General features: G+C 37.9%; 1 protein-coding gene and 1 pseudogene across 1 annotated transcript in view; one reads left to right on the forward strand and one right to left on the reverse strand.

Moving 5' to 3' along the window:
- The window catches only part of FRAS1 (Fraser extracellular matrix complex subunit 1), a 461,942-nt gene that overhangs the window by 414,149 nt on the left and 23,488 nt on the right, over positions 1-24,305 (reverse strand). The gene's annotated exons all lie outside the window — the stretch shown is intronic.
- LOC150019892 (small ribosomal subunit protein uS5 pseudogene) lies at positions 17,003-17,884 on the forward strand (annotated as a pseudogene).

Raw genomic sequence — 24,305 nt, forward strand, 5'->3', positions numbered from 1 at the left:
AACAAAGATTTGCCATTAGCCTCTTTTCCCTTCTCCAGCACATCTTTAGACTCACACTAGCCTAACCTGTAAAGACAGAGGAAGTTTAGCAATTTCTTGACTAAATTTCCCTTTATAACACATGTGATCTTCAGGAAATTCTCTCAGCCTCAATGTCCTTGAGTGTACATTAGGGATAATAATATTCACACCTTCTAGAGGATTGTGAGTTTTAATTTTTATTTTTATTCTCACCCAAGGACATGCCCACTGACTTTAGAGAGACAGGTAGGGGGGGAGAGAAAAATCAGTGTGAGAGAGAAACATTGATCAGTTGCCTCTCCTACATGCCAGACGGGAGATCAAACCAGGATCAAACCCAAACCCAGGTAAACGCCCTGACCGGAAATTGAACACGTGACCTTTCGATCTATGGACTACGCCCAACCAAGTCACACTGGCTGGGGCATGATTGTGAGTTTTAAATGAGAAAAGATATATAAACCAGGAGCCAGGGTTATAACTTGTGGGGTCCAATGCAAAAGAAAAACACAGGCACCTTGTCCAAAAACTACTAAGAATTTCAACACAGCAACAACAGAGCATGAACCTTCTCAGTAGAGACCTGTGCAACTACACAGGTTACACATGTGTGAGGCTGTCTCTGTCCAAGAACACTGGAAGTATTCAATAAATGGTAGGTATTATTAAAGCAAAGATGCTTACTTTGAACTGAACTTTTAACTCTTCAGAGTGTTTTCATACGGAGATGTTTTTCCAGGTAGGGACAAAGCCCTCAGAGAGTGGAAATATTGAACAACAGCAGGAAAGCCATTGAATGTCTCATGGCCTACATTTCCCCAAATTCAGAGTGAGGTTGACTCAAAGAGGTGGTTTTCAAACTATGCTTTGAAACCATGCTCTGAAAACTCCTAGGAGTATCTTCAAAGGCAGAAAAAGCAGGTCAAGAGGGGGAAAGCTGAGTAGGTCACTTTTAATTGAAACAGTGACTCTGACTTTCTTGCCTTCATTTGAAAAAATGAGCTACACAAAAGTAAGTGAAAATTATTGGGTTTGTTGAGCTTGCAGTCTTTCCAATTTTCAGTTCTATGCTCTATTTATTGTTATATCTTCACAACCACCGAATAAGTACAGTTATGTGTTGCTTAACATTCTGAAAAATGTGGCATTAGGTGATTTTGTCATGGTGCAAATATCATGGAGTGTATTTACACAGACTTAAATGGTACAGCTTACTACGCACCTAGACCATTTGGTACAGCCTGTTGTTTCTAGGCTACAGGCCTATACAGCATGTTACTGTACTGAATACTGTAGGCAACTGTAATGTGTTGTGCTATGATGATACAACAGCTACAACATCACTAGGTGATAGGAATTTTTCGGCTCCATTATATTACGAGACCATTGTCATACATACAATCCATCATTGCCAGAAATGTCATTATGCAGCACATTACTGTTGACAAGGATAGAAATCATGATCTTCATTTGTGGGAACAAACAGACATGGTCAACATCTAAGGATATATCACTAACCAAACCCAGCCTTCCCCATCTCTACAGCAGTTTCTTTCCTAGGCTGTGTCCCTCCTCCAGTCCCCAGAGAATATTTTCTTCTAAGAATATCTCCTCTAAGGTGATTATAGTGTTGATGTGACTGCTATATAAGAGACTATAAAACAGGCTGAATTAGAGGTCAATTCAATATGATAACAAGCTCTTTCCTTCATTGTACCCAAACTGTGCCTCACGTATTCCCAGCATCTCACTCCCAAATCTGGAATTCCCTTTTTTCAGTCCCCCTCCACAAAGCACCCAACTAGTTATTGGTTCTTCCATGTGGGGACTCACGCTCTGGAATCACGCTCCCTTGGTCTGAACCCCCCACTCTACCGCCTTCTCACTGTGTAACTGCAGCAGGAACCTCTCTGATTAGTTTCTCACAAGGTTATTATAAAGATTAAATGAACGAGTACATATAAAACACTTGGAACAGTGCCCAGAACATAGTAAGTGCTATATAAATGTTTACTGAATAAATTAAATGAACAAGTTTTTATTTACCTGCTATCTCATGTACCCCTTCACTTCCATCTTTTAAAAGGTTGGCCAAAAGGATTCTACAAGTGGAGGCAAGAGTTGAAATGGGGGACAAGGACATGCTCAGAGCCTGTCGCCATTTTCTAATAACACCTCCCATTACAGCCATTGTTCCTGTTTAGAAAGGCCAGTTAGAGAAGCATTCACATTTACTTGTTCCCACCCCCACATGTCGTATCATCCCTTCAAGTGCTGCATACACCTGTGATAAGGTAAAAATAAGTTACTGAGGCTTCCCTCAACTTACAAATGGCCCTGAAGCAAAAAGGCCACCCTCTCCTCCCCAGTCGCCTAAATCTCTCCCTGTTCCCAAAAGATGTGACCTGGCTTGCAATGCCAGGAGGGCTCGTGTGAACTAAAGCAATGAGGAGATTTTCTAATTCTGTGGATACAGAATTGGAAAGAGGAAGGAAATCATACAAAGGAGAACGGTCTGATCCTAGGAGCAGGCTCTCCATTAGGGCTCTACCGTTACTGCCCACCCCCAACAACCACCACCACAAAAAAGTGGAGCACATTCCCCAGTGCTGGAAATACCTGATGCTACTTGCTTATGCTACCTACAATTCCTACAGTAAGAGATTCATTTGAGTTCAACTCTGGCTTTTAAAATAGGACATTCACTAAAGGATATTAATTGAAGTAATTACCACTTGTCAGACTCTATTTTTGGCTCTGGGAATATGCTGGCTAACAAATGAATTCCATGCCCCAATGAAACTCATATTTAAGCAATTAAGGGGCCATGGGGTACTCATATTTAGTATGGGCACTCCCATTTCATATTTCCTAAATTTATCTGGAGGAGAAGGAGCAGGGAGCACTTTGGAGAGAATCCAGATCCATCCTAACACAACACATTAGAGAAGAGGGTTAAAGTGGAACTCAGAGTGGCAAAAAGATAATGGGAAAAGAGGTAGCAAAGGATAAAGAGAGACTAAAGACACACTTCTGTTTCTGCATTTTAACCGACAGCCAGGTCTGCTCTTCCAATACCACAGGACGTTGGTATTAGTTTGCTCGGACTGCCATCAGAGAGACCACAGACTCCATGGCTTAAACCACAGAAGTTTATTGTCTCACAGTTCTGGAGGTAAGGAGGCAGAGATCAAGGTGTTAATAGCGTTGGTTTACCCTAATGCCTCTCTCTTTGGCTTGTAGATGGCTGTCTTCTTCCTATTCATGGTCTTCCTACTGTGTGCATCTGTATCCTAATCTCCTCTATAAAACACCAGTCTGTTTGGATTAGGGCCCAACCTACTCATCTCATTTCACCTAAATTACTTCTTTAAAGCCCTCTCTCCTAATATAGTCACATTTGAAGGTACTGGGAGTTAAAATGTCAAGATATAACTTAGGGAGGACACCATTCAGGCCGTAACAGTCCTCTTCTCTCAAAATCAAAACCAAGATAATATAATAGTGCAATTTCATCAACCATTAAATAGATCCAACAAGCTTTTGTGAACTATTTTGTGGGGAAAATATGTGCCAACTTCCAAATAAACAAATCAGAGCTATCAATTTAATAGACCATCTGGAAATGCCTTTTCCCACCCCTTCCCCACCCCCCCGACAATGAGGCTTTTACTCTTTGAATGAAACCTAACCAAGCAGGACCTAACTACTTGAGGACAAAATTTCTTCTCTTGGAAAAATTTTGACATTTTTACATTCAAAATAAAGATCTTTGGTCAATTAGATGGGTTTTAAGCATTTCTGTGTTTACATTGCTTTTAAAATTGTGGGTTTTTTGTTTTGTTTTGTTTTTTTATGTTTCCTGGTAAAGGGGCTAGTCACAAGAAGAGCATCACTCCTAATGAACACACTGTTAACGTCATTTTTTTCTGGCTTCCCAGGATAAGTTGGCATGTGATTAACTAAAAACAAAACTAAACACAATTTCTAAATCTAGAACATAACTTCAGTAAAAATTGTTTCATATGACAACTGGAAATTTCTGGCAAGTCATCACAGATGAAAAATGGCATTAATGGGATGGTAAGTAATATCCTCAAGTTATACATAAAAGTCAGGGGGAAAAACAGTTTGAGAACTTTTTCTTTTAATGTGGTTGGTTTTTCTTTTTTAAAGATTTTATTTATTTATTTTTAGAGAGAGGGAAAGGGAAAAAGAGAGGGAGGGAAACATCAATGTGTAATTGCCTCTTGCGTGCCCCCAACTGGGACCTGGCCCGCAACCCAGGCATGTGCCCTGACTGGGAATCGAACCAGTGACCTTTTAGTTCACAGGCTGGCATTCAATCCACTGAGCCACACCAGCCAGAGCAGTTTGAGAACTTTTTAAGCTAAAGACTGAAAAAAATATCTGATACAACATAGGGGGAGAAAAGAATTTTGTATGTGGCTTTAACTCAGTTTGTCTCAGTAAAAAGCTATGCTACCTCAACCAAAGTAAGAGCATTTGCCATCATTTTCTTTTCTTTCCTTTTCTTGTTTTCTTTTTTAATTGAATTTATTGGGTGACATTGCTTAATAAAATTATGTAGGTTTCAGGTGTACAATTCTGTAACACATCATCGGTATATTGTATTGAGTGTTCACCATCTAAAGTCAAGTTCCCTTCCATCACAACTTATCCCCCCTTTACCCTCTTCTACCTCCCCTACCTGCCTTTCCCTCTGGCAATCCCTACACTGTTGCCTGTCTATGAGGTTTGTTTGTTTGTTTGGCTTAATCCCTTAACCTTTTTCACCCGCCCCCCTGCCCTCTAACAGATGTCAGTCTGTTTTCTGTATCTATGAGTCTGTTTCTATTTTATTTGTTTATTTTGTTCATTAGATTCCACATATAACTGAAATCATATAGTACTTGTCTTTCTCTGATAGCATAATCCTCCCCAAGATTCTCCATGCTGTCACAAAACGTAAGATTCCTTTCTTTTATACAGCCAAGTAGTATTCCATTGTGTAAATGTACCACAGCTTTTTATCTACTCATCTGCTGATGGGAACTTGGGCTGCTTCCAAATCTCGGCTATTGTGAAGAACGCTGCAATGTACATAGGGGTGTATATATTCTTTTCAATTAGTGTTTTGAGTTTCTTTGGGTATATTCCCAAAAGGGAAATCACTGGGTCATAAGGCAGTTCCATTTTTAGTTTTCTGAAAATTATCTAAAATCCACTGCCTTCACTTTTTATCTTTCCCTAATATGAGAGATGCTGTGTAACCCAAAGTTCTTGGGAAATATATAGATAATACAATATAAGCACAACATGCTTTCCTAGTTTCACTTTTATTGTTGCAAGAAAATAGCTTGGTTAACCATAAATAATTTTACTTATTCCTCCACCCTGATGTTATGTTTCTAAAAGCACAATGATTTCCAGGTAGCCGGTTGTGATATTCCAAACTAATCATCAAGACTTGGGGTAGAGGGTAAAGACAGGGGAGTGAGCTCCAGAAACAGATGAGTTGTGATCCAGGGTTCATTCTCATTAAATACAACATAATACAATATCTATTAACAACATACTTCTGAAATTGCTGCAAGTAGTCACCTTAACAGAAATAACTAAAAATATATGCTTTGCCAACAGAATTTCTCTAAATAGGACACTTTTAAATTGGTCCGTGGAGTATCAGAGGATTTTTTTAAATTTTGCCTTCATAACTGTGTTCTTTCATAATTCACTGGCTTTATGTCTTCAGAAGCTAATTTCTTTTTTCTACTAGAAAAGTTAATAGGCACCTCCACTTACAGCAGATGGTTCCTTATTAAAAATAAATAAAAATAAAAAGTTGGAGAGCATCTGGCCAGATATATCAGACCTGGCAGTTCATGTTTTAAATACCTGTGATTCTTATTCAGATAAAAATAATTTTAATCCTGGTAACTTAATCTTCTGCCCTTCTGAAGTCTTAATAAGGTTTTTATGGGAGTAGATATTAAATATAATCAGTTGTCATAGTGGTATGAATACTGTTTTTCTTTTTCAATACAAGCAGCATGACTTAGTCGTAACAGCTGCAAAAATAGATTCATTTGATTTATACTTAGCACTTCCTATCCTAGCTTCTAGAAACCTGGGTTAACTCCCTTCCATTAATGCAATGTTTATTTTTTCATGGCCCCTGCACAGGCATTTGAGTTTTAGGCTGGTACTTGTGGTATTTTTCCATTTGGGAATAATTTTATCATATCTTGAAAGCTTCTCAATGCATATCTGATTACTCTGGTTTGAGAGTGGCTCCTCCTTTTGGCTGCTCTTGACTTAAGACAGGAATGTGACCACAGGCTGGGGTTCCAAATGTTCATGGGTGAACCAGTGTTGTCAAACAAAAGGTGACTTTGAATGAAAATTACACACACCTCCTTGACCTCTTGGGTGGACACCTGGCTATACAAAAGGTTATCGTTTTTCTCAAACCATCTCACATAATAAACTACCCTCTGTGATTTGCAGCTTCTCCTCTGTGCACACAGACCACTGGGTTGTATGCATATCAAAGAAAGAGCATTTGCTAGCTTTGGGCAGACCTACAGGAGTTACTGTGAAGTCTTCTGATACCTTTTAACCCATGAGCTATGCATGCACCTCCCGGAAACAAAAGGGCTACTCTGAGGTCATTGAAACCAACGTTCCCCAGCTCCACTATAAACCTCAAAGCCACCACCATTGACCAAGCACCTACCACGTGCCAATTCTCACAATAACCCATCCTACAGAGCAGGCACCTGACGTTTGTACTGGATAAAGAACATGTATAATCACTCCATAAGCAAGCAGTAGAGCAGAATTAGTACTGAGGTCTACCCCAAAGCCCCTTTGTTCTACCACTCTATGCTTCTTCTCACTAGCAAAACACTGAAGGAATAAGAAAAATATAAAGCTCCAGAAGTACCAGCCAAGGGAGTTCTTACCTCTGAGCCTTTAAACTTCAGGATCCCCAAATGGAAACATCTGTGATTTTTAAAAATATATCTGTTTAAAAAGAAATGTTTCTTTGAAAATCAGGAACCATCAAGACCCACTGAAAAAGTTCAGCATTATTCAAAAATGGAATTATTTTCTGGAGGGTGGGACCCTTGTAGTACAGGCTTCCCCCACTAGGTGAATGTTCTAGGAACCCATCTGTATCAATGCACCAGCCGGTGGTGTTGTGAGAGGCTGCATTTGGCTTCAGTGGTTTTTTTTTTTTAAGACCCTTTCAACACGTTTGCCCATTTCATGATGGGTAATTTATGAGTGTACTTGCCCACACTGCGCTGAGTGTTCAGCATTTTTTGACCAAAAAATAGTATGACCCCCATGACCCACCCTTCCTATTCATTAGATCTCACCCTAAGCAACTTCTTGAATGAAAAAGTACTCATAGGAAATCATTTTGCCAATGTGAAAGAGGAGAAACAAAATAATGGCAGAAGCACTAAAAGCCATCAAAATTGATGAGTTCAAAAACTGTTCTGAGCAGTGGAAAATGTCTCAATAGATGTATTGCATTAGATGGAGAGTACTTGGAAGGTGACTGAAGTTTAGACATGTGAGAATACACAATTTTTATAAGTAAACTCCTGTTTTGGGGTGTATCCCCTTCATATTTTGGCCCATTCACTCCACTTAGAACAACAAGGGCCCTTCAGAGCACAGTAAATTCCATTTCTGTAGATACTCAGGTGTCATCAAGAAGTTCCAAGCAAAGGGATAATGTGAGATTCACTATTAACTAGATTTTTTCTTGATGCTGAATAATACAGACTTGAAGGACCCAAGTGGAGCTGGGTGGGGATCCCTGCAGAAATCAAGATAATGGCAGTAAAAACAGCAAGAAGGAGCAATGCACAAATATATGCAAAGTTGAATAAACAAGCATCTGTGACAGATTAAAGGTGAGAAGGACAGGTAGTAGGCATGAGAAAAATAATCTACGTGAATTATATGTATGCCACCATTTTGAAGAGCAATGAAAAAAGCCCCACCAAAATGAAATTTAAACCCCAGATGGCCAAAAGCCCTCCCTACAAAAATAATCTTTAACTACTAAAATTTCCTGTAAAACTGAAATTCAATTATTTTTAACAATGTAGTTATTTCAAGTTTTACTGTGATTTAGGCTCCTGCTGAATATTAATATCTCTGATTTATAAACTGCAAATTTATCCTTTCCATTGCACATGATTATATTTTGCCATTTCCAGAAATATGCTTCTCTTCGAAGTTCTACATTTGAAAATTATGCTCAGTTAATGCACAAAAGGACAAGACAGGCAGGCCATTCTATGCAATGACAGCTTTTATATCAACTAGAGGAAAACTGCCTTTCTTCAGTTGCTGACTTCTAGAAAAAATTGTCCCGTGGCATATGCTCTCTTAAGGACAACGGGAAAATCATTTTTTGGAACACACAGCTTCACTTTAGGAATAGCATGGACTTACAGATTTAATGATCCTGAGCATAGATGAGTTGTGGTTTGAAGGCCACAAGAATAGCATTAGCCAAACTCAAAGATGAAGTAAGAAAGCAGCACAGTTTAGAAAGACCTCTTTTGGCCCTCAGAGCCTAATTTTGCACTTAACCGGATCTGACCATGTACCACGGTAGTTTGTAAGTCAAGTTCTGAAAACAAGGGTAAAATTTCTTCAAATAGTTTCAAACTTTGATAATCTTGAGACCATGATTTTACCTCACTTATAATCTTGAACAATCAATTGGCTCTCAGATTCCAGAGGTGCACAAAACTTTCTACATTAACATATAGTTCAGTATTAGAATCTGCTCAGTTATTTAAAATTGTCTCTACATCAAGCATATTCGCTTTCTTCCCATTAGAAACTTAAGGCTTATGCCTTTTCCACAGTCATAAATGCACTGTGTTTTCCTACAGAAGGAGGTCATTCTTATGCCCACTTTATTTACCCTCAATTACTTGAACAGTGTGAAAGTACAGCTCTAGGGTCAGTGAGTTCTGAATCACAAACTTGCAATGCTATGACCTTCACTGACATTTGTGACACATTCTCAACATGGCCAATTTCAAATAAACTTTAAAAGCATGAAACTTGAAGATCTAGATCTAATTTATATTTCCTCCTATTTATTTCTATTCCTTTATAAGAAACTCAGACAATGGGCTAATTTCATGTCATGTGTTCTCCAGGCAGACAAAATGAGAAGTCAAATGACCTGGAGTTTGTATAACAGAGTCAGAGAAAAATTTTAAGTCTGGAATTCACAAAAAGGAAAGCAATTAGAAGTCAAAATAGAGGACTGGCATGACCCAGGTGTAATACAAAGGCAAAGCCCCTTGGGCTCCAACAATGTAGGAGTTTTGTTAACATACTGTCACTAAGACCACAGAATCAACATTTATAACCTGGCTCATTCCAGGTGAGTCTCCTCTCACCTTCTCAAGTCTAAGTGTCTCCAGAAGGCAGGGGTAGGGGACATAGTGGAAAGGGTCTTCCTAATATTCAAAACTGCTGTCTATAGCTCTCTCTCTCTCTGTCATCACTCTCTGGTTGCTACTATCTGACTTTTAAGGCTATTATTAATTCCTTAGGTCCGCAAGTTGGTGGTTTTGACTTCTTTATATTGCAGGGCGTTTTCAGGTATAAGTCACAAAAAGACCACATAAAAGTGGTTGAAACTTTTCTAAAATAGAGAATTAAAAGACCAATGATGATGGGCAGGAGGTATGGACAGAAAGTGTTTAAAAGAAATGTAAATGGTCCTTAAATATATAAAGACAGAAATGCAATTAAAACTATGCTGAGATATCATTTCTTATCATATCCCAGTTTGACAACATACTTAATCATGCAGAGAAGAATCATTTCAAGTGACCTTAAAACAACAAAATTTGACTATCCTCAGTAGAATACATTCTAAAGACCAAAAAAGCTTAAACCATTTTCAGTAATCATACTGATAAACTCAATATTGATTCATTCATCTGAAATGATCATAGATATGTAGTAGCACAATATATAGTGTATATATGTAATTACAGTAGTGTCACTGGGAAATATGTTTTCCAAAATAGGAGATAGAGTAAGAACTAATATATTCCTAAATTTGAAACGGAATAAGTATAAGCTCATGCATTATTTTTTCTTTAAAAGGAAATATGTATCTCCTAGCTCTATCCTCTGAAAGGACCAGAAAACAATGATCAATCTAATGACAATAAACAGCTTTAAGCACCTAGATTTTGGTCCTAGAACACCATTTCCCTCTAAAAGGAAACAGAGCTCCTTCAAAACTGGCTGACTCTAGGAGTGGGGCCGGGAATCAAGGGATCTGTCAGTGTACTGCGGTCATATCTTGAGGACTCAATAGCAAACAGAGAGGTTCTCACTATCCAAAGATGGGACAAACTGAGCAGGAAAAGGAATATTAACTGCAATGAATTGATATGCTTCAAACATGTTAAAGAGCCATGAATCCATAATAGCACAGTTTTTAAAAATAAAAAAGAGAAAACCTCATTGGCCCCCTTTGGTAGATGCCAGAGAGCCAAATCATTATTCTGAAAACTGGTAAAAAGAAAAGAAAAAAACAACCAAGAACTTACCCTGACTTCCCTCTCTGAACTGTGCCTTAGGCTAACTAGATACATGATACAGGAAGGTTTTATCTTTTAGATGGATTAGAGTTCAAATTGGATGGAATGAAAGAAGTGAAATGTCAGCATTGTGCTAACATTTAATGATATTAGGGATACAAGTTACGCTAATTGATGGCTGCTAAAAAAGCTGATGGATAACTTTACAATGTACAATCAGACCAATAATATCTGAACCTGTTCACTACTCTTAACATCACAAGAAAAAAATAACCACGTACCTCTTGATCAAAGTAGTTTTGTGGTCTATGTTGAACTCTTGCCAAAAAAAATGAAACCTGAATGAGTCAATGGTCTAACTACCAATTTACAGAAAATATTGAGGACAAAAAAAAAAAAAAAAAGGAAAAAAATGTTAAATGACACCACAGGAATATGTTCAGAAAAATCTGTGATGTGGGAAACCCAATAGAACAAATGAATAAATATCTTCAACAAATAAAATGCAAAGAAAAAAATGGAGAAACTTAAAGGTTAAAATAGATGTGTACATTATATTTGTATCATGATTTAAACAATCCAAATGTAAACATAATCCATGGGGAAATTCTATGGCATTAATAAACACGATCAAATTTTAAGTCATAATAATAATGTTGTGGTTATATTTTTCAAGCCATTGTGATATATGCTTTAAATACATATATAATTAGTGATATATACTAACAAATTTCTGAATAAAATGATCTGGGGTGAATGAACAAAAGGAGGGAAAGTAAATAAGACAAGTTTGGTCATAAATGGGTATAATGATGGGTGATGGGTATATTGAGGAGTTTATAATACTAGTCTTTCTTCCCTTTGTGTATGTTTTAAATTTTAGTTCTAAGGTTAAACAATTTAATAATGCAACATCCAAGGAAGATATAGAAATGGCCAGTTAAGCACATAAGACAATGCTCAATATCATTAGCTTTCAGGGAAATGCGAATCAAAACCACAATAAGAATCCAATTTATACCCACTAGGGTGGCTACAAAAACTCAGAAAATAACCAGTGTTGCCAAGAATGTGGAGAAATTAAAAAACTCTCATACATTGCAGCTGGGACTCTAACTGGTGTAGCCACTTTGTTAAGCACTCTGGAAGTTCCTCAAATAATTAAACATCAAGTGACCCTAGGACCAGAAATTCTACCCCTAGATACATGCGTGAGATAATTAAAAACATATGTACACACACAAACTTGTACACAAATGTTTGTAGCAACATTCTTCACAATGGCCAAAAAAAGTGGAAACAGCTCTAATTGCGTCAACTGATGAATGGATAAATAAAATGCAGTATATGCAAAGAAATATTATTTGATAATAAAAAGAATGAAGTACTAATACATGCTATAACATGGATGAGTGAAAGAAGCTAGTCATAAAAAGGAAACACAGAGTGAATTATTTCATTTATATGAACTGTCCAGAATAGGCAAATTTATACAGGCAGAAAGCAGAGCAGTAGTTTGGTTGGGGTCAGTGTATGGTGGGGAGTGGAAAAATACAGGGGAAAGTGGTGACTGCTAAAGGGTATGGATTTCTTCTTTGGAGTGATGACAATGTTCTAAAATTGATTGTGGTGATAGTTGCACAACTCTGAGACAAGCTAAAAACATTGATTTGTATACTTTAACTGAGTTAATTATATGGTATGTGAATTCTATCATGATAAAGCTGATAAAAGTAGTAGTAGTAATGATGATGATGGTAATGATGATGATGATGATACAGTGGTGGCCAAAAACATGTGGTTTAAACAGTAAGAAAAGAATTCATTTCTTAACTAATAAGAAGTTCAAAGAAAGGTAGGGTGTGTTTCTAGGCTTGGTTAATTGAGTGCTTCAAGAGTACTACTAATGACTGTAATTCTGCTCTTTCATTCTGTTCTGACATGATAAGGTGGCACTCTGTCTTACCCTAGGTCCTGGATGATCAAAGTACTTCTGCAGCTGTCCCATACCACCAGACACAGCCACATTCAGAGGAACAAGAGACTGATTCTCTCCTGGATCTCTTTTTGAGAACATTTCCCAGAATTGTGCAATGCCCTTCCCCTCACCTCTGTGTCCAGAATCACATCCCACGCCATGTCTGAACCAACCACAGGCCAGGAAAAGGGAGCCATGGAAACACCTAGATCCTGGGCCTTGAAACTAAGGGCATTAGAGTACCTTACCGCCTGGGGCTTCATGAAGTCTCCTCAAGGGTGTAGTGAGAATAGATCATTTAAAGTATTCCGACTTCCGGCCAAGATGGAGGCTTAGACGGACACGCTAGGTCTCCCTCTACAACTAGAGAGGAATACAACTACTTCAAAACAAAGGATAACTAGAAATTCCAGAAAATAAAACTACACGGAAGCCCAACATATGAAGTTATAAACCAGCGGTGCCATTTGGGCAGGTAAGAGTTAAAGAGGGCAGCGCTGTTTGCGGTCAGCGGAGGGGCGGCGAAAAAGCCCGGAGGCAGTCAAGTCCCTGGCAGTGCGCGACCCCAGCGCTGGGGAGAGCAGCCACCGCATCGCCTTGAACAGTGAGGCCCAGGGGGGCGGGAGGACGGATCCCGGTCTCCTAGCTGAATAACTGTGTGAATCCATCTTGGACCCCCGTCCCCACAGAAAGCACCACAGGGCTGCGAAATAGGTCGCGGACAGGCGCCGGTCGCTGAATTGTGACGCGTACACAGGCACTGCCCCCGACAGCCGGCCCAAGAAAACAAAAAGCATCTGTCAAAATGAGGCAGACAACTATAGAAATCCCGGTGACACAGCTCACCAGGCAACAGATAGAGAACCTGACAGATGAACAGATAAGAAACCTGTCAGAGGCTCAGTTCTGGGCCATTGTTATCAGGTGGATTACAGAATTCACAAAAGAGCAGGAAAAAGATATGAAAGAAGCGAAAAACATTCATAACGAAAGGAACAAAACCACATATGAGACAGATGGTGAGGAAAAAAAATCCAGAGTTCATTTCAACAAACTGGAATATGGAGAAGGAACAAGCAGTCAACCAATGCAGAGAGAGGAAATGGGAAGCAACAATGAGAGGATCAGAAACCTCCGGGACAGCTATAAAAGGCCCAACATAAGAATCATTGGTTTGCCAGAGAGTGAGGAAGATGAACTAGAACTTGAAAAATTGAGTGAAAATATAATAAAGGAGAACTTCCCAGACTTGGGGAAGGAAATAGACTTGCAGGTCCAGGAAGCAAGGAGAGTTCCCAAGAGACTGGACCCAGGGAGAACCACTCCAAGACACATTATAATCAAAATGTCAAAAATTAAAGATAAAGAGAGAATCTTAAAAGCAGCAAGAGAGAAGAAAAGAATTATGTACAAAGGGGTCCCAATTAGACTATCAGCTGACTTCTCAAGGGAGACCCTACAGGCAAGAAGGGACTGGCAAGAAATATTCAAAGTAATGAAAATCCAAAACCTACAACCACGAATACTCTATCCAGCGAAATTGTCATTCAGAATAGAAGGACAGAGAAAGTGTTTCCAGGACAAAATAAAACTGAAAGAGTTCATTAGATCCAAACCACTGTTATATGAGATGTTAAAGGGACTGGTTTAAAAAACAGAAGCTAGGGAGATGAAACAAAGGCAAACTAAACAGGCAACGAGAGTGGAAAAGGAACTGTGGGTACGGGAAGCATATTGGGGGGAGGTCAACAGGGAGGGGGAGTGGGGAGAGGGAGGGAGATGATATAGGAATTGGGGATCATGGTAGGAGGGAATGAAATAGACGGAGAGAGGTTGGGAGGAACTGTATGCACAACTAATGGACATGATCTAAAAGGGGGGGACAACTGGAGGGAGGGGGGCCACCGGGTGGAGGGGAGCAGAGGGAAGGGAAATTGGCACAAATGTAATATTTTAATCAATAAAACACATTAAATCTGAAAAAAATAAAAAAAAATAAAGTATTCCTAGATCCCCATACTTTAAAACAAATTGAAAGTATCTGTTTTTTTTCCAAAGAATAGGCCAAGCCTTTTCTCTATCTTCCTTTTCACACTGTAAAATAAAGTTGTAACTCTCACATATCCTGCATTTTTAAAGAGTGTGATGCTCTGGTATGTTAAAATATCAGGGTCACCAAACACAGGACATTTTGAAATATCAACTGTGGATGTTAAGAAAGTCAATTACTCTAATAACTCAAAACTAAGCCTTCTGCAAATCAGGCAGTTATTAACCCTTTGCTTTTAACAAAACTGAAGAGGGACCTAATCAATTTGTTAGCTGATCATTAAAAAATAATTTTTTAATGATAGACTGCAATTGATTTTTTTGGCCTATAATACTGAAGAAATTCAAAGACACCATATATAACAAATTCCTTCCTTTTCTATCTACTTATTACATGAACAAGATTTCACAGAGTTTGCATCCAGACAAATGAAAAATAGGAACAGAACAGATGCTGAACCTTGTACCATCTAACAATAAATAATATGCATCCTGCATAAACTGGAGGGAAAAAGCCCCATCCATCTAATTAAGAGATGCATTTTCAATGAAACTGTACTACCTAATGTTTACCAAGTTTTTATCAAAATTTGTAATGTATTTATATTGTTTTACTCAACTGGGATAACTCAATCCAAAAGAAACTACTTATACTTAAAAGCCTTATATTCACACAAAAAAATTAAAATGCTTTAAAATAAAATTGATATACACATTTTGTTGCAGACAAGTATAATAGGGTGATCAATAAAAGACTTTCAAGCATAAAAATAAATTGCATGAGGATAAATTCTGTGGGAAAATGGGATCAGAAATGAAAGTTTAAGGAGAAAAATACAATGTACATTTCCTATAAAGATGAGTTTGTATATTTTTTATGGGTGACAGTGGGAATCAAATTGCTACAATATTCAGATTTTTGTTTGGATACATTAACATTTTAGGGTAGAGCTATAAGTTCTAAAATGTCAATGTTTTCCATATGCAAACAACTGCATACATTGCAACTCATGAATATTATAAAAATTTTAGCTATAAAACTGTAAATGTGTAAGGAGGCACATGGTTTTCAAAACTATTTTGGGAAGATAGGAATGAAAATGAAGAAAAAGCAGAAAAGCACTGACTTAGGTCAAAGGAAATACATCACTAAGCATGAGGAGGAGGCCTACCTCTTCTGAAGGATATGGCCATGAGAAAGAGAAATGCCTGGAAATAATCAGGGTTATTAGAGGAAGGAAGAAAGGAGGGGCAAAAAGAAACGAAGGCTTCTTAGATAACCAGAGTCTCTGTTTATCTGTCATTGACCCACAATGCCCTTAGTCATCTGCCAACGTATGGAGCTCCCTGCCCTCTACCTCCTGAGTCTGGGCTCCCTTCTATCTCTAGCTGACATGAGCAGGTGAGAGGGGGTTCAAACCACAGAGGGGCTGGTAAAGCTAGTGATAAGGTTCTTACCAATTTGTTTCCCGTTATCTAAGAGGGTCTGAATCCCAAGTAATAGGATTCCTTCAGTTTTACCCCATCACCCCCCAGCCATCGTCTTTCCAGGTGCAAAATTGCTCTGAGAGGCTGGGTGGGATGAGTTTATGTGCTGCCCAAAACTGTACCTGAAATCATTGTTTTCTTTGTCATCACTTTTGCTACAGAACCAATACCCATGCTGTCCAATATGGTAGCTGCTACCCACGTGTGGCTACTGAAATGTAATTAAAAATAAGATTTATAATCCACTCCCTACACTTCTACACCAGCCACATGTCCAATGTTCAGTGGCCACCAGCTCAGTTATAGAACATTTTCATTGTTACAGAAAGTTATCTTGGAAGGATCCACCATGCCAAACACCACACTCATTTGTGGGGATTCTCCGCTCTGGAAGCCAGTTGTCCCTCTTTATGGCTTAGCTTACTTATCCTTGGTCTTACACCATCTCATCCTCAAGAGCCTTCTTTTTTTTTTTTAATAATGCAATAAATGTTCATTTTTCATTCAAATCACAGCTCAAGTAATATTTAATGGTAGGCTGCCGCGGGATGATTCAGGCATCCCAACACCTTCCATTTTGCCTCTTCCATCTTCCACAATTTGGTGCAAAAGCCCTCCTCCTCCTCTACGTTCAGTGTCGATGTGGCTTCCTCTGTAAACCCTTGGTGATAGACTTCTGACCAGCTAGTTTTTTATTTGGTTATTCAGGTTGATTTTCCTGTATTTCTGTTGTAATTCCAGATTGATCCTGGGAGGAGGTGAGTGGAGCTTCCCCCTGCTCCACCACTATCTTGGGTCCTATTCTCAGAGTCTTTAATAGAGACATGAATTCCGCTCTTTTTACCAGGAAACATAAAATGGTGATGACTCCAGTGCTGCGGGAGGGCCCAGAGACCCCCGGGGGCCCTGGAATGGGAGGCCACCACGGCTTCTATGGGGGATTTGGCAGTGGCATCCGGAGCCGAGGTCACAGCCAGTGTCAGGGTCACAGTCAAGGCCATGGAGCTCACGGAGGCAAGGCCAAGAACAAGGAGTGAATCCCAGTCACCAAGCTGGGCTGCCTGGTCAAGGACATGAAAATCAAGTCCCTGAAAGTGATCTGTCTCTTTTCTCTGCCCATCAAGGAATCTAAGATCATTGACTTTTTCTTGGGGGCATCCCTCAAAGGCAAGGTCTTGAAGATTGTGCCCATGCAAAAGCAAACACATGCAGGTCAGAGGACTGGGTTCAAGGCATTTGTCGCCATTGGGGACTACAATGGACTTGTTGGTCTGGGTGTTAGTACTCAAAGGAATAGCCACTGTCATCTGTGGGGCTATCATCCTGGCCAAGCTCTCTATTTTCCCTGTGAGGTGAGGCTACTGGGGGAACAAAATCGGCAAGCCCCACACTGTCCCTTGCAAGGTGACTGGGCACTGGGACTCTGTGCTGGTGGCCTCATCCCTGTCCCCACCCCTGCGGCACTGGCATTGTCTCAGCCCCCATGCCCAAGAGGCTGCTGATGACGGCAAGTATTTCTAACTCCTCTACCTCAGCCAGGGGCCGCATTGCCACCCGAGGCAACTTCACCAAGCCACCTTTGATACCATCTCTAAGACTTACAACTGTCTCACCCCTGACCTCTGGAAAGAGACTGTGTTCACCAAGACTCCCTATCAGGAATTCACTGACCATCTTGTAAAGACCCACACCAGAGTTTGTGCAGAGGACCCACATTCCAGCTGTGGCCACCACATAATTTTACACAAGAAAAATAAAGGGAATTCAGCCTTTTAAAAAAACAAAACAAAACATGAATTCCAACTGTTTTCAGGGTTGAAGCTCTTTCCCATGAGGATCCCAGACCCCAAACAAATCAGGAACTACATATAAACACCAGATTAATATATCCACACTTTCAGAGTCACTTAGAGAGGTTTTGTTTTTCCAGCACAGAGATGTAGGACAGAGGTCAGGGAGGCATATTCCAGCTTCACCCGCCCGCCTGTCCCTGTGTCAGACCTGATCCAGTAAGGCATCCCAGAGCAGATTTTAAAAGATAATGTAACTATGAAAAAAAAAATTTTTTTAAAGCATAGCCTTGCCACACAAATGGAAAATTAGAAGTGAACTGAAAACAAATATTCCATAACTACAAAAGAATTTCAGGCAGAAAAGTGTTCATGAGCCCAAAATGAACGCATACCATATGCATCTCATGGAATGCTTACATGTATGTGCTTGTAAAATGAATGTATGGAGTTTAAACTATGTATTCACAACAAGAGCAGAGCTGTGCATAGAAAACATTATTTTACGCACTTCCCAAAGCACATACATGGCCAGCTGTTCACATGTACAAACTCTGGATAATCAAATGTATCTTATTAAGATAAAACCTATTCCTCTGAGAAAAGATTTTATTTTTTACTGACATCCTAACAATGATAGGAAAAAAAGATTTTAAATATAAATAGTGACAAGGATACAAGACTCAGAATCTTTGCCCAACACACTTACGTATGCATTCCATTCTTTCTCTCAAACGCCTGAGTGTACCAGCCTCTTCACTAAAGCAACATTGCTGAACAATGCGATTATGCTTCCTCCTCTAACCCACTGTAGTTGGGCCGCTCTCAGCAGCCCCTCGGGGAATAAATGAATCAGCCCTCTGAGCATACACATAGTGGTATCTATTCTGACACTTCACAGGCCTTTGTTGTTAGTTCCTGTTTCTTAGCTGTGTTCCAAATAGGTGAGTTTGCCAAAGAGCTGAGTTACCAAAGGAGAGATGTCATTCCATTTGTGTGGTGTAAGTTCTACATAATATCACACCTATTAATCCTTGGGCTCACTCAAGGATCCAGAAGACAGCAATTTTCAAGACAATTAATGGTAGAATAGTTTTCACGGCTACACACACACAAACACACACAAGCATTATCAAATACAAGGAGATGATTGTAAATATTGAAAATAAAAGCTCTTAGTTCTGGCCCAAGTTTGTTTCCCTGTTTCATTACATCATTAGTTTCTGCTAAAAACTGAGATGTCAGTAGAGAGATTTATAGGAGAAAAGCTGAGGCATATACAGAGAAGAAGATAGGAAGGAGAAAGAGAAAGGGAAGAGGAAAGGAAGAGGAAGAAGATGGGAGAGGAGGAGGAGAAGTAATACCAAATTTAGAAGACATACCAAAAGGAAGAGATACAGAACAATCTCTACACTAACACTCAAGCTAGTTCTGCCATCTGTACATAAAATCTTTACAATGAGATCAAGCAATAAGATAGAAAACAATGCATTAAGCCATGTTTTCTAAGAACATTTCTAGCTATTAAAAACCATGCTATGGTAGTGGTCCCCAAAGTTCTTTACAAAAAGACCCTTTTAACTCATTTGTTTCTTTGTTCTTTCTCTCTGGACTGTCCCCAAAGTTTCTATACAATTCTCTTTCCTAAATACTCATAAATATTTTTGACTTACAACAACAGAAAATTACATGGAGCCTTCTACCCAGGACATTGTCAAGACTCTTTCTTCTTGCCTAACCACTACGCTCTTTGCCTAAACTACCCAACCTCATCCGGTTTCTCTTTGCTTTGTATCAGTGGCATCTGTAATCCTTGAGGCACAAGGAATCTCTTCAACTATAAAACACCCATTTTGAGAAATATTAGCACCAGCATGAAATGCAACTTACTTCACATGTAAACATTGATTCACTAACCTTCTACCTTCAGTTAAAGAGAAATAGGCTGAGTCTTGGTTTCCTTTCCCTAAAAGCAGTTTTTGAAGCAAGTAAGTTAAATATACCAAAGAAAGCTTCCTTACACTAGAAAAGGAAAGCTTAAATTACAGCCACTACAAGGCATTAAATTCAGTGCAAGGAAATGATCAAACCTCTTAACTTCCAATATCACAAAACTCCTATCTTTCTTCCACACTTAGGAGTCAAAGGGGGAAAAAAGAACTTTGTAACTCCAAAGGGCTGGAAATGATAACTCTTTCAGATAATAGTCTATAGTTCCCAAGCACATGAAGGACCATGGTTTAAATTAGTCTGCTGTCATTCTTCATGGAAATTGTACATCAAATCACTGCCTCGTTTCAGAGGACTGGAAAAATGTTCGGTCCCATACACTCTGAGCTCCATCTTTCCAGTCAATAAATTTTCAGTCTCCATTTCAGACTGTTTTCTCTTTCAACAAGTCATTTATCAAAGGGATTTAATGAAACAAAGAACCCAAGAAATGTTCCAAGCAAGTATTTCCGCAAAATAATCCATTTCAAAATGCACTAATACCCAACCTATCACCCATTTACTTGACCACCACCTCCTCTAAATTACAAAAAGACACCAATGTGGCCCTAATTTATCAAATATGTCCATGTTTTTGCTAAATATTCTTTTCAAACAAGTAAAGATATATTATAGAATGAAAGGGACCCAACTAACTTTCTTTCTCAACTTCGGATAAAAGCAAGGAAATATGGATGTTAGTCTAGGGCTGACCACGATGGGGTAAGCAAGAGATAGGAAACCAGGTTCTAGTGATGCTTTCTCCAGCATCGTCGATTAGGCCAACCAAGCACATGGTAGTTCTCACTTAAGACTTACTGAACGAGCCACTCTGCCTCCAAATGTCTATTTCTCCTTGCAGAGAACATCTGTTCCTGTCTCTTAGGCCAGCATGATTTCTTTGTTAGAACTGCCTTCCTCTACTTGTTAGTCCGATAAGTCATACGGTTTCTCCTTCCCCAGTGAGGGTATGATTATACCTGGGGGTATGATGCTTGGCTCAAGCCAGACAAGAAATTTTCCTAGAATTTTGACTGGGGATATCAGCCCCAAAAAAGGTTCTCTGTGAATATGAGCTGTTTGAGCTACGTAAACCAATGCTGCAACCACAAGGAGGCTACCTGAGAATGATTCCAGCCCAGGGTAAAGCATAGCTGAGAGAAATGTCATGTGAACGCATGGATGCAGCTGCATTTGAAGCTAAAGGTTAAGGGAACAATAAATTATAGGCTTTGCTCATGCTAGTTTGGGTTGAGTTTCCATCACTCACACGAAGAGTCCTAAGTAATGTAATTTTCATACACCTGCTGCTGCTGTACTTCTACCTTTGAAAAAAAAACTTGTCTAAGTTGTCCCTGCCGTTTATGGTTTGATCCCACTCTATCCATCTTGTCTCTTCTCAATCTTTGCCATTCATTGTCATTTCATTCTCATAACTTCTATCCTCTCTTTCCTCTGGTTCTATATCCTCTACTTACACATTTTCTCCCTCTTTTTGACATAAAGTGAGTTTTTTCCCCCTTATCAGACTCCAATCACAGAAAGGTATATTTTTTAAAAAACAGTTTTAATCATAGGGTTTGAAGTGAGTGCTCTGCCTTTCACTTAACATTACCTCATATTGTCTATAGAGCTAAATGCTCTTCACATCTATTATTTTAATGGCTATGTAACATTCTGTGTCAACATAACCAGGACGATTTACTTAACCACTCCTCTAATACAGGCATTAAGATAGCTTCTTAGTCTGTATTAGAAATAATGCTGGAAAGAGCACTTCTTTAAGTATAACTTTTCTTTCTTCTAAATTAATTCCTATGTGCAAATTCCCAGAAGTCATATCAAAACTGGATGTGATTATTTAATTTTTTTTCCTAATAAGTGCAAGGTGATATCCCATTCCTGGTTTAGTTTCTATTTGGCTATTAACAATTGTTCTTCTTAATATATTTTGCTACTTTTATTTTTTTCTTTCATGAACTCTCTATTCCTAGTTTGGCCTGTTTAATTCCAAAAGTTTGGTGTTATTCTTAAACAATTGCATGAATGCTTTACAAATACTAAGTAATTTTTTATAACACTAATTCTTTGAAATTGCCTAGTTTGAGATATTTTTAGTTTTACATTGTTATAAAATTTTAGAATTTTATCAGATTTGTCAATGCTGTCTTCTATTCCATAACTTTTAAAAATAAATCACTCAAAAATCAAGTGTTGGTTTTATCCTTACATTAGAATTATCTACTAATAGCAGCTAATAGCAGTGAAAATTGGTATGAATCCCTGAAGAACAATTTGGTACTATGCATAAAATGTGTATACAAATATTATTTTTAAAATTATTTATAATGTGACTCAAAAACTGTATTTCTAAGGAATTTACCCTCAGGAAATAACTTACCCTAAGAAAATAACTGAAAAGTGTGCAAGACTGTTCATCATAGTGTTATCTACAATACCAAAATATTGAAATATGAATACCCATAAAAGTAACATAGTTTGTCCATAATCAATTTATGATATAGATCAGTATGTACTGACACAGATATTCATTATAAAGTATTAAATTAAAAAATACAAATGACCAAACAATATGCATATTGTGATGCCTGTTTTTGTGAAATACACACACACACACATATTTATAAAAAAAATCTGCAATAAATTCATCTAATATTTAGTAGTAGTAATTATTTTTGTATGGAATTACTGGAATTAATTGAGACTTTTCTTTTCTTTTTGTATTTTATGTTTGGTTTCTTTTCTTTTAAGACAAACTTGTATTATCTTTAATATAATAAATGAAATAGCCCCAGCTAGTGTGGCTTAGTGGATTGAATGCTGGCCTATGAACCAAAAGGTCACAGGTTCGATTCCCAGTCAGGGCACATGCCTGGTTGCAGGCCAAGTCCCCAGTTGGGGGCATGCAAGAGACAAGCAATTGATGTTTCTCTCACACATCAATGTTTCTCTCCTTCTCTTTCTCTCTCCCTTCTCCTCTCCCTGACAATATGGAAATAAATTTTTAAAATAAAATTTTTAAAATAAAAAAGTAAAATAATATGGCCATTTTCATTTAGAAATAACAAAAATGAAAGCCATCATTCTCAAAAGTTGGGATGATATTCTGAGTTTTGTGGTTTGGTTTTAAATCTCCATTGTTAAAAAACAGAAATAATAAAGCACATTATTGTTTACCTTTTAATTTTTTTCTTCTTAACTCAATAATTTACTTATATACATAAAAATTGAAATCTTAGTTTGAAAAATACAATATCCCTTATTAAGTATCATTGACCTTAATAAATTTGCATAAAAGCACCTCACAGGAATACACATATCTTGATGTTCATAGTATTTATTTTATTATGCTATATTATATTATACTATTATTATATCTATCTCCTGTCTATTATTAAGGTTTTGTCCTCCAAGTCAGCAGTAAAACAGTAAGAAATATAAAAAACTTTGCTTCTTCGACAGCTTAATTTATTCTATTAAGGTGGTAACCAAAGCAGCTGTTTAACTGAGTTTCTCTCCTTTTCATATGTACTTGAGTTATTTTATTCCCATAAAGTCTTCCTCTCCTGTCCTAAGTCCTCAAGCTATTAAGAATTTTTTCTAGCAGTTGATGATTTTCAAGAGGTCCTCTATTCCTTAATATATCCTACCACACTTGATCTTTCTTTTAAAAAACACATTAAAATTTTTTCTGACAAAATTTATTATATTCTAACTAGTTTGTCTTTTTGCTTCTAATCTCCCATCCATACAAAAAATAATAATAATAAATTTAAGTGTAAATTACATTTTAAATTGTTCAGTTTTTAATATTTATCAATTTGCAATAATATCAAGTGATTTTAAGGAAAGTAAAACAAATCAACTCAGTACAGATTTTTTAATAGTCATGGGAATGTAACATATTGCATTGGGAATATAGTCAATAATATTGTAATAACTGCATATTGTGTCTTATGGGTACTAGACTTAACCAGGTGATCATTTCATAAGTTATATAAATGTCTAATCATCATATTGTACACCTGAAACTAATATGATACTGGATATCAACTGTAATTGAAAAATAAATTTTTAAAAATCATGCAGGAGTTGATAATTCTGGTAAAGCTCTAGAAGCAAACAAAAAGATAGTAAGCTCTATTGTGCAGCTTGGGAGAAAAACTATACTCTTCAAAATCTGAGGTAGTATATGTCAAATAACTAAGTTTCAAAGAAAAACAATATCTTTAACACAATAAAATGTACTTTATCCTAATACTATCTGGAACATAATTTAATTTTTGCAAATTGTGAAGGAGAAATAAGAAATGTCACTAGATTAAAGAGGAGGAAAAGAGATTATACCACCACCTTGAT

This window comes from Furipterus horrens, unplaced genomic scaffold (genome assembly GCF_987537825.1).
Source record: "Furipterus horrens unplaced genomic scaffold, mFurHor1.1.pri manual_scaffold_2, whole genome shotgun sequence".
Classification (NCBI taxonomy): domain Eukaryota; kingdom Metazoa; phylum Chordata; class Mammalia; order Chiroptera; family Furipteridae; genus Furipterus; species Furipterus horrens.